The 12,309-nt window shown below is 44.1% G+C and overlaps 1 protein-coding gene across 1 annotated transcript in view; it reads right to left on the reverse strand.

Annotated features, from left to right (window-relative positions):
- LOC129702686 (protein transport protein Sec24B-like) overlaps positions 1-12,309 on the reverse strand; it is a 145,907-nt gene that overhangs the window by 132,811 nt on the left and 787 nt on the right. The window lies entirely within an intron of this gene.

Genomic DNA, 12,309 nt, shown 5'->3' on the forward strand with positions numbered 1-12,309 from the left:
CATGCCTGTCCCCCTGAGTTACTCCAGCATTTTGTACAAGCCTGTCCCACTGAGTTACTCCAGCATTTTGTACATGCCTGTCCCATTGAGTTACTCCAGCATTTTGTGTCTCTCTTCAGTGTATATGCCTGTCCCACTCAGTTACTCTAGCATTTTGTGTCTATCTAGAAGTGTACACCCATTCCTTCTCTCCAGAAATGCTACCTGTCCCACTGAGTTAGTCACAAAATGATGGAGTATCTCAGGGCTGCCAGCATTGGGTGAGATTTGGGAGTGAGAAATTGCGAGAGACCAAGCCCGAGGGACTGTAGCGACTTGGTATGGAGCTTATGCATTTTTCGGCTTGAAATTGTACAAGCTGGTGCATACTGTAGCGAGTCTTTTAACTTACACTTGAATGCAATATTTATGCTTTAAATTGGATTAGCTATGAATACGGTTAGGCTAAATTAACTTCCAAATTACATTCCACAGTAGAGCCAGGCTCCGATCAAAAGGTGCAACACATGAATGATCTTAGTATATTCATGTATGGAAATCAGATTATAATCAAACACTTGGCCCATGTTGACCATCCTGGGTCTCACTGCATACCTGGTACCTCTCCTGACCCTGACTCCAGTTGCATACCTTCTCTCATTCATGACCCCGAGTCCAGCCTTACACCTGGTCCCCTTTACTACCCTGATCATAGCTGCTTACCTGCTTAGGTTCCCAGTGCTGAACACTCCCATTGTCCCAGCTTTCACTGCACACCTTGTAACTGTTCCAGACCTTAACTCTGGATGCACACTTGGCCTTGCTCCTAGCCCCTCTGCACTGACAATATATCTGGCCCACACATAAAGCCCCATCTGACCCCCTGGACTATTATGTTCAAGTCCACAGGTGCTTATCTAATGCGGTAATCTTTTATGGGGCACTTCACAGACCAAATTTTGAGTAACAAAATTTGCTCCACCCATTGGTTTCCTTGTTATCTAACATGCTAGTTACTTTGTCAAAGAAGTCATCAATTGGTTGAACATCCATAAAATTATACTCACAATTGTATAAGTATTCTGTTACCATTTCCTTCATTTTGCTAACAAACTGTCCTGAAATCATTTTCACCCCCAATATTTTCAGTATTTCGCTGTCTTCCTCTCTGCTGGGACTTTTCCGAAATGCAAAGTCCAATAACTATATATTTAAGCAATATTATTCTATTAAATGTGATCTTATGTGAAAATAATATTTTATGTGGTATTTATAACGCAATGATAAACATATCTTTGTTTTGATTGCACCTACCAACATGTATACATTATTATATTACAGTTAATATGTACCGAGGGCAAATTTTTGTTCCATTGCTCCCCATTCCCAATTACTTTTACATTGAAGTGATTGAAATCCAAGTGAAGTTTAAATGGCATTAGAAAAATAAAACCTCCGGAATGGATGATATTCATTATGTGGTTGGCTGGAGTCAGTATCAGCACAATTATTATATTAAACTTTGAATCTTCAGATGTATCTCTGTCACTCCTTTAAAATATGCCCCCTTCTTTGAAGCTCTTAAACATCCCATCTGAATCAGTTTCCATCTGATTATACTCCTTCAGGATGTTCATCTAGTGTTCAATTAATAAAACAACGAGATTGGGGACATTTCTATTCAACCTGCCAAAGGAATTTGAGGGGAGGGGGGTTAGAAATAGTCAGTGAGGTAAACAAACATAATAGTTGAGTGGCAAATGACAATAGTGCTACCTGCCCAATATACTGAAGGAAACAATGGGTTATCGGAGCTGTATGCTTGACACCTTGCATGTCATTTTAATATTACACTTATCCCACCCCCTGGATATTCTGGATTAATAAATTAAGGTTTTGTCAACTAATTACAAATCCTTAATCCTGAACCAGGGGTCACGGAGTGTTTTCGAAAGTGGGGGGGTGGGGGGGGGGGGGGGGGGGGGGGGGGGGGGGGGGCTGAGCATCACTGATCACTGGCCTTGAGGGTGCCTGGTGAGGGAGTGGAGCAACCGAGTGGGGAGAGGGTGTGGGAGTGGAGCAATTGAGTGGGGTGAGGGGGGTGTCCCCCCTTCCACGGTAGGGACGTTTGAAATTTGATGTACTAAAATCATGTTTTAGTGCATTGTAGAAGTATGATTTCAATGTTTTTTGTTCGTAGTATTTTTAAGAGGTTACTTTTTATGGGGTAATTTTTTACACACAAAGGAGAGTGGGTGTATGGAACAAGCTGCCAGAGGAGGTAGTTGAGGCAGGGACTATCCCAACATTTAAGAAACAGTTGGACTGATACATGGATAGGACAGGTTTGGAGGGATATGGACCAAATGCAGGTAGCGTAGCTGGGACATGTTGGCGGGTGTGGGCAAGTTGGGCCGAAGGGCCTGTTTTCACACTGTATCACTCTATGACTACATTATACCTCCACCATGCATGATTGCTTCAAAATCAAGTGGTTGAGTCTTATTGCCATATACTCAAGCATAGAAACATAGAAAATAGCTGCAGGAATAGGCCATTCGGCCCTTCGAGCCAGCAATGCCATTCAATATAATCAGGGCTGTTCATCTAAAATCAGTACCTCTTTCCTGTTTTTTCCCCATACCCCTTGATTTCGCTAGCCCCAAGAGCTAAATGTAACTATTGAAAACATCCAGTGAATTGGCCTGCACTGCCTTCTGTGGCAGAGAATTCCACAGATTCACAACTCGCTGCGTGAAGAAAGTTTGTCCTCATCTCAGTCCTAAATGCCCTGCCATTTATTCCTAAACTGTGATCCCCTGGTTCTTAACTCCCCCAACATCGGGAACATTTTTCCTGCAGTTACAATAAGTGAAAATCTAGCAGGCAAGCAGGATGCTCTCTCCAACCACCCCCATTGGAAGGCCACTATCTTCCACCGTTTCTACCCAGTGCTTGGTACTTACTTCCAGCAGCCAGTGGTTGTCCTCCAGGATGCACCAAGCTGCAGCCTGCTCCATGCCGGTCACCTGGGCGAATTCGGCGCAGAGACTCTCACGGCAGCGGCGCAACGCTTCCGATGTCTACGATGGCCCAGGACTCTTGCACTGAGGCTGCTCCATGGCCGGAGTGCTGTAACGAGCGACTCGCCAGCCCGGAAAACACTCGCTAGCCCAGCAAACATTCACCAGCCCAGCGAACACTCGCCAGCCCAGCAAACACTCGCCAGCCCCGGCTCCCCATCCGCAGCTGTCTCCGCTGCCGCTTGTGCTTCCATCCCTCCCTCAGCCCCGGCTCTCTAACACCCGCGGCCCATGTGTTTTTGTGTTTTTTAATTTTATGTTGATCACAGAATTTCTCCTGACAGAGCATGAGAAATTTGTGATCAGCGTGAGAGCGTGTGAATTTGTTGAAATGCGTGATTCTCAATGTAACCCCACTTTTTAAAAAGGGAGGGAGAGAGAAAACAGGGAATTACAGACCAGTTAGTCTAACATCGGTAGTGGGGAAACTGCTAGAGTCAATTATTAAAGATGGGATAGCAGCACATTTGGAAAGTGGTGAAATCTTTGGACAAAGTCAGCGTGGATTTACGAAAGGTAAATCATTTCTGACGAATCTTATAGAATTTTTCGATGATGTAACTAGTAGAGTCGATAGGGGAGAACCACTGGATGTGTTGTATCTGGACTTTCAGAAGGCTTTCGACAAGGTCCCACATAAGAGATTAGTAAACAAACTTAAAGCACACGGTATTGGGTGTTCAGTATTGATGTGGATAGAGAACTGGCTGGCAAACAGGAAGCAAAACGTAGGAGTAAACGGGTCCTTTTCACAATGGCAGGCAGTGACTAGTGGGGTACTGCAAGGCTCAGTGCTGGGACCCCAGCTATTTACAATATATATTCTAGACTAAGTGGGATCCGTTGGGTCCCAGCATCACACAGGGGGGCTGGTCATTCAACGCAATATTCCACCTCTCCACCAATTCTAATATCGGTGGCCAGTTGAGGGGGGGGGCTTTCTGGAGCGCTAGTATGGGTATTGTGGGCTGAAGGGACTGGTTTCCAGATGGCTGGTATGCAAATTGTGCGCCAAATGGATTCTTGGGCTGGCGTCTCAGTCAATCAAGCCTGTTGTGCTGGCAACTCACTCACGGCTGGTGGGCTGGTAGTTGATTCACGGCTAATCCTTGAAATTCTATTTCAAGCAGGGTATAAGGCCACCAAATTCAAGTGCAGTTTCTTACCACTTCTAGCAGGGTGCAAGGCCACCAAATTCAAGTGCAGTTTCATACCATTTGAAGTAGGGTGCAAAGCCACTAAAGACAGTGAGTCGTGACCTCTCCCTCCTCCATCTTGCAGTGACTGAGGCACACCCACATTTCTGGGTTTTATAACCCTTCCCCCCCCACCACCACCGGAAAAGGTGTGACTTTCAATGAGTGATTGACAGGAGAGAGATTCTCAACATTTAAAAAAACACTTATAACACTTTTATTTTTCATCGATGGGAAGAATTCTCTGCAACTGCTCAGCGGAGGGGGACTGAGTAAGATGGCCAAAAATCACAGCCGTAAGTGGTAGCGTTTTATCTGAAATCAATATACAGTGCAAACAGGAAGTAAGTGCATTTACAGTAGTGCCTTTTAACTTCAAGCCAAAGCACCCAAGCCACCATTTGGAGTAAGTAGTGCATTTCAACTTCATGCTACCATTTGCAGTAAGTAGTGCCTTTCAACTTCAAGCCAAAGCAACCAAGCCACCATTTGCAGTAAAAGTGCCTTTCAACTTCATGCTACCATTAGCAGTAAATAGAGCCTTTCAACTTCAAGCCAATGCACCCACGCCACCATTTGCTGTAAGTAGTGCCTTTCAACTTCATGCCAAAGTACCCAAGCTACAATTTGCAGTAAGAAGTGCCTTTCAACTTAAAGCCAAAGCACCAAAGCCACCATTTGCAGTAAGTAGTGCCTTTCTTCAAGCCAATGCACCCATGCCCCCATTTGCAGTAAGTAATGCATTTTAACTTCAAGCCATTGCACCCAAGCAACCATCTGCAGTAAGTAGTGCCTTTCAACTTCAAGCCACACCCAAGCCACCATTTGCAGTAAGTACTGCCTTTCAACAACAAGCCAAAGCACCAAAGCCACCATTTGCAGTAAGTAGTGCCTTTCAACTTTCATTGCACCCAAGCCACACCCAAGCTTTAGAACCAATAGACATTTTTTTGCAAGCTTTAGAACCAATAGACATTTTTCTGCCAGCTAGAACCAATATAGACACTTTTTGCAAGCGTTAGAACCAATAGACATTTTTTTTTTGCAAGCTTTAGAACCAATAGACATTTTTTTGCAGCTTTAAGAACCAATAGACATTTTTTTGCAAGTTTAAGAACCAATAGACATTTTTTTTGCAAGCTTTAGAACCAATAGACATTTTTTTGCAAGCTTTAGAACCAATAGACATTTTTTTTTTTGCAAGCCTTAGAACCAATAGAGACACTTTTTTTGCAAGCTTTAGAACCAATAGACATTTTTTTTGCAAGCTTTAGAACCAATAGACATTTTTTACAAGCTTTAGAACCAATAGACATATTTTTGCAAGCTTTAGAACCAATAGACATTTTTGTGCAAGCTTTAGAACCAATAAACATTTTCTGCAAGCTTTAGAACAAATATAGACACTTTTTGCAAGCTTTAGAACCAATAGACATTTTTTGCAAGCTTTAGAACCAATAGACATTGTTTTGCAAGCTTTAGAACCAATAAGCATTTTTCTGCAAGCTTTAGAACCAATAGACATTTTTTGCAAGCTTTAGAACCAATGGACATTTTTTTTGCAAGCTTTAGAACCAATAGACACTTTTTTTGCAAGCTTTAGAACCAATAGACACATTCTGCAAGCATTTTAGAACCACTAAGGGCACTTACATTTGAGTGGACATGTGTTCAGTGTTATTCACAGCTCAGAGAAATGTGGCACTCTGCCTTCCTCCATCTTGAAGAGACTGTGTTTGCACACCACTTCCTGGTTTTATAGTCCCTCCCCCCTGCCGCCAGCGGGGGCAGCAGAGAGAATGGGGAATTTTGTAAAAACATTAATATCTCTGTCATTTTTAATCGACGGGAAAAATCCTCGGCACACATGCGGCGGAGGGGGGCTCTGAGCAAGGTGGCCAAAAATGACGGCCGTAGGTGGCGGTGTTCTCTCGGAAATCGCAGCACAGATGGCCAAAACCAGTCAAGAACAGACTTTTAGTAATATAGATTAATGATTTGCACGAGGGAATTGAATGCAACATCTCCAAGACACTAAGCTGGGGGGCAGTGTTAGCTGTGAGGAGGATGCTAGGAAGCTGCAAGGTGACTTGGATAGGCTGGGTGTGTGGGCAAATGTATGGCAGATGCAGTATAATGTGGATAAATGTGAGGTGGCAAAAACAGGAAAGCAGATTATTAACTAAATGGTGGCCGATTAAGAAAAGGAAAGATGCAACAAGACCTGGGTGCAGGGGCGGATTAACCATTAAGCAGACTAAGCACGTGCTTAGGGCACCATGGCCAAAGGGAGCACCACAAAGTTGGGAAAAGGGTGAAAAGAAAAAAAAACGAATGACGATTTGTAAAAATTTCCGTATCTCCACTTTTTATGTAATTGTTGAAAAGTTAGAAATGGAAATGAGGAGGAGACGAAAGGTGTACACTGAAATAACAGACAGATTCTCAGTCTGAAGAAGGGTTTCGGCCCGAAACGTCGCCTATTTCCTTCGCTCCATAGATGCTGCTGCACCCGCTGAGTTTCTCCAGCAATTTTGTGTACCTTTGATCTTCCAGCATCTGCAGTTCCTTCTTGAACAGATTCTCTTGTCTGACAGATGTTCCTAATGTCTCCCAACAAGGTGCTAATTCCCAATTATCAGAACGTGAAAGGTACTCAATGACTTGTCAGACACTCATTGATGCTTATCCAGATGACATGAACAACACTTTGTCTACAGAGCTGCAGCAGTTCCATTCATATGTTCTTCATAAGTCTAAAACAACCAAGAAAACATCTTTCACTCACATGGAACTTTACAACACAATTACAGAAGACAAACTAGAGGGTGCCTTTCCAAATGTTTGAAATTGCTTTAAAGAATATGTTTTAACATTAATGGTCACCAACCGAGAGGTCCCCTTCTCATAACTGAAAACGTGTAAAAAACCCAAATAAATCAGTTTATGCTTCAAGAAAAGACTTGACTCACTGTGTATATTAACAATTCAAGCAGACATTCTGAGAAGTATTAATTTCGAGGATGTTATCAGTGATTTTGCAAAAAATGAAATGTAGAAAAAAATGCCTTTTCAGGTCATGAATATTGGAAACTTTGATACATTTAAACTTGTGAAATATTAAAATAGATGTTGTATTGCATTTTTGTAGAACTTTATGTAGCCCAAGCTTGGCTTAGTTTGTACAGTATATTGTGTTATCATATGAATACATTTTTGTACTGCTGCAACCAGCATTGTATATCTGGTCAGACAGGTCAACAACTAAAATGGACTGGGTCAGTGTGGAAAGGAGGGGGGCACCAAGATTGGTCAGTGCTTAGGGCACCAGTGAGCCTTAATCCGCCCCTGCCTGGGTGTCATGGTACACCAGTCATTGAAAGTAGGCATGCAGGTGCAGCAGGCAGTGAAGAAAGCGAATGGTATGCTAGCATTCATAGCAAAAGGATTTGAGTATAGGAGCAGGGAGGTTCTACTGCAGCTGTACAGTGTCTTGGTGAGACCACACCTGGAGTATTGCGTACAGTTTTGGTCTCCAAATCTGAGGAAGGACATTATTGCCATAGAGGGAGTGCAGAGAAGGTTCACCAGACTGATTCCTGGGATGTCAGGACTTTCATATGAAGAAAGACTGGATAGACTCGGCTTATACTCGCTAGAATTTAGGAGATTGAGGGGGGATCTTATAGAAACTTACAAAATTCTTAAGGGGTTGGACAGGCTAGATGCAGGAAGATTGTTCCCGATGTTGGGGAAGTCCAGGACAAGGGGTCACAGCTTAAGGATAAGGGGGAAATCCTTTAAGACCGAGATGAGAAAAACATTTTTCACACAGAGAGTGGTGAATCTCTGGAACTCTCTGCCACAGAGGGTAGTTGAGGCCAGTTCATTGGCTATATTTAAGAGGGCGTTAGATGTGGCCCTTGTGGCTAAAGGGATCAGGGGGTATGGAGAGAAGGCATGTACGGGATACTGAGTTGGATGATCAGCCATGATCAGATTGAATGGCGGTGCAGGCTCGAAGGGCCGAATGGCCTACTCCTGCACCTATTTTCTATGTATCTATGTATCAATGTGTGAGAGTTGGCAGCCCTGCTATCTTCGATGTATATGCCTGTCCCACAGATTTGCTCCAGCATCTTGTGTCTATCTTTGGTGTATATGCTTGTCCCATAGAGTTACTCCAGCATTTTGTGCCTATCAAATGTATTTGTCACACGCACTATAAGGTGCAGTGAAATGTAATTTTCCATGCAGCGTTCCAATTAAAAAAGGACACAATACACAACATATTTCAACACAGATATCCACCACTGCATTCTTCACTGTGGTGGAAGGCAATATAGTTCTGACAGTCCTCTTCCTCCCTTGGTCAGCCGTGGTCCGGGCCATCACCCTCTGTCGTCGCCGCTACGAACGGCCCAATGTTCAAGCCCTCTGGTCGGGAGGGTCGGACAGATCGAGCACACCCCACGGACCGGAGCTCCCAAATCAGCCACCTCCTTACCGGAGACTGTGGCTTACAGATGTTGAAGGCCGCAGGCCGGCGATTGGAGCTCTTCTCCACGATGAAAGGTCCACTCCACGCCTGCAACTAGAAGCTCCACAGACCGAGGCTCCAAGATGTTGTAGGCCGCAGGCCAGCGGTCAGAGCGCTTCTCCGGCGACCTCTGAAAAGGGGGTCCGCGATGTTAAAGTCCCCGCTGCGCCGCCGGTGAAGCTCTGGGCCAACTCCGGGAAAGGCCGCACCACACCAGCTGTAAGGCCGCGAGGAGGGGGAGCAAAGATGCGACAAGGAAGAAAGTCGCCTCTCCGTCGAGGTAGGTGCTTGAAAACGGTTCCCCTATTCCCCCCCACCACCCCCTACCTCCAGCATTTTGTGGCCATCTTTGGTGTATACCTATTACATCTATCCAGAGATGCCACATGTCCCGCTGAGTTATTCTAGCATTTTGTGCCTATCTTCAGTGTATATGCCTGTCCTACTGAGTTACTCCAGCATCTTGTGTCTATCTTCGGTGTTCACCTATTCCTTTTCTCCAGAGATGTTGCCTGTCCCACTGAGCAACTCCACCTCAAACTAAACTAAACTAATGTTGGCACTGGTCTCTAGGCTTCAATAGCAATTATGACATTTCATGAATGCTATTATGCCTCGAGTTTTTGGAAAGTTTATGATTCTGAAAAATTAATCCTCATCGTATCTGCTGAAGGGAAAGTAGATGATCCTTTTACTCGTTGTTTATGGAGCAATAATGATTTCCCTAAAGATGAAGCAAGCAGCAACTTTATGTAGCAATTTGTTGGGAAACTCTCAGTCTGAAGAAGGGTCTCGACCCGAAAACGTCACCCATTCCTTCTCTCCAGAGATGCTGCTTGGCCCGCTGAGTTACTCCAGCGTTTTGTGTCTATTTTCAGTTTAAACCAGCATCCACAGTCACTTCCTAGCAATTTATTTATGAGAATGCTTTGGTCCGCCATTGCTGCTTGGCATTGTCCAGACGAGGGTGCAGAGTGAAGGATGAGAATGATCTTGACTTTCTTTATGTTAAAATTTATGCTGTGAATTAACCTTTGGACTTTGCAGTTAAACCAAAACTGACAATCAGAAATAGATGAATTGTGAAAGGGTAAAGAGTGTTAGATGCTAAACGGTGTAAAACCATACTATTAAGTGCTAAAAACAGGACAATGGAGAAATTATAAATTGTTTTGTCAGAAGCAGATTCTTGATGTTAAAGTAGTCCTGTAGGTCACCCTAAAGCCGTGAGACATTAGAAACTGTGAGATTGACCAAAGCCAAGAACTTTGATTGAGAGACTAACAAAAGAGAATTGTTGAAGGTCTCGATTTAATGCCAATGTCTGTTTCTCTTCTGTCCTTTCACATTTCTCGCATTTCTCAACGTATATCACGGCAGGGAATCATTATTGATAATTCTTAACCGGCACATCACAATGGAGGCAATACTTCTTTCCACACGGAGAAGTGTTGCTACTGAAGCTAAAAGATATAATGATGAGTGGGGCCTGCTTCCAATACATTATTGGGACAGAAAAACACAGCATTAGAATATTACCTATCATTTTCTGGGATAAAGCTGATCACACCATGGAGATTTATCTGTTTTCATGTATTTAAAAGATTCTCAAAGTCAAAGTCAAAAGATCCTTTATTGTCATTCAGACCTTTCAGTCTGAACACCTCCTCTACTGTAATGCGTGTTCTTGTACAATCAATCAATCAATCAATCAATCATCCAATCAATCAGTTTTATTCATCGCATACACATATAAGTGCAGTGAAATTAATTTGCCAATAGCGGTACAATCAAAAAAGAACACACAATACGCAATAAAATTAAAACACAAAACATGCACCACCAGCAGTCTTCACTGTGGTTGATAGGCACAAAGTGTCAAGCCAGTCCTCCCTCCATTGTTCACTTTAGACATAAAACCGTGGGGTCGGAGGCCATCAACCTCCGTGGTCGTCTGCTACAATGACGGCCAGCAGTACAGGCCCTCTCTTTTGATGGTTGAAAAACTCCGACACATACGGGACGAAATCGAACACACGACAAGAGGGACTAGCTGAGACCCTATCCGTGAGGATACGGTCCTTGCTCTTGCCAAGAGGCCGTTAAGGAAGTTTTTTGTGTTGGACAATGAAAACAATCTACAGTCAGCATCTTGTCTTCTGGGCAACGACTACATACGCTCGCCATGCAAAATCCCTCTGCAACTGAAATTGATTTTACTAATTAACAGTTAACCCCGGCATTCCCGCTCTCTCTACCCCTTCGCCCCACCCAAGTCCGCACCATCTTCTCGTTTTCACCCAATTATCAGCTCACCACTAGCCTGATTCTTATACATATCGTTACTTGTGTGCATATCTTTCCATTCAGTATTCTTTACTCTCCCCCATCATCAATCCTTATAGCTCTCATTTCTCTTTTCCTGACTAGGCCTTGAGAAGTGTGTCCCTTGACCCGAAACGTCCCGTTTTTCCATCTCTGAGGACACCTCTTGCAAAAGTCCACCAACATGGAAATGTCTACCGGTTTCTTAACTCTTGAAACTCCAATACACCCAATGAAGATCTTTGAACAGGCTGGTCCTCTCACACACATCAAATCCAGGCCTCCCTGCCTCACTGGAACTCACATCCAATTTGCATACAGGGCAAATCGATCCACCCTCTCTGGGTCTCATCTCTCTGGCTCTTCACCACAATCCTGACTCACGCGGTGCAAGGGACAGGGCAAGTTTCGTGAGTATGCTTCTTAATTGACTATTCGCTCTGCATTCAATTACGGTCATCATCTCACTAGCTCACCACCAAACCCAACCAGCTAGGACTTCAGCTCTCCGATATGCGACCGAATCCGGCATTTCCCTAACGGAGGGACGCAGGCATGGGAGACTGGGCCCTGCATCTGTTCTTCAACTATCACACTGAGTCACCGGCTACACCTACAGGGCTGTGTACTGAGCCCCATGCTCACTCCCTCTTCAACACGATGTGTTACTGCATTCGACACCACTCCATCGTGAGTTGGCGGGACAACACAAACAGTGATTTGGGGTGATCACCATCGGTGATGACAACAAAAACTCAGAGCGGAGGGTGCAGAACCTGGCGGGAATTGTGCTCACGTAAACTTGTCACTAAACACCTCCAAATCCAAGAGCTGATATTACTTCAGGAGGACACAAAAGGGAGAATAGGGCCCCACTTATATCTACGGGGACAGGGTGGAGAAGGAGGTTCCAGCTTTAAGTTTCCGCACCTCCGGTCACGGCAACGGCTACATCACAATAAGCGACGCCTGCTCTGAAAAGGCCCTGCGAGTGCCACCCACCACAACCCCCATGAACTGTTTTCACTAACATCGATACTCTGGCACCCAGACATATTGAACTAGACTGTGTTTACGTTCTTTTACAAAAAATATATAACATATGTTTCTTGGGGTGAATTTAACGAAATTGTATAGTTGTTTAGCTGTATGACATAGAAACATAGAAATTAGTGCAGGGAGTTTT

Source organism: Leucoraja erinacea, chromosome 1 (assembly GCF_028641065.1).
Source record: "Leucoraja erinacea ecotype New England chromosome 1, Leri_hhj_1, whole genome shotgun sequence".
Classification (NCBI taxonomy): Eukaryota; Metazoa; Chordata; class Chondrichthyes; order Rajiformes; family Rajidae; genus Leucoraja; species Leucoraja erinaceus.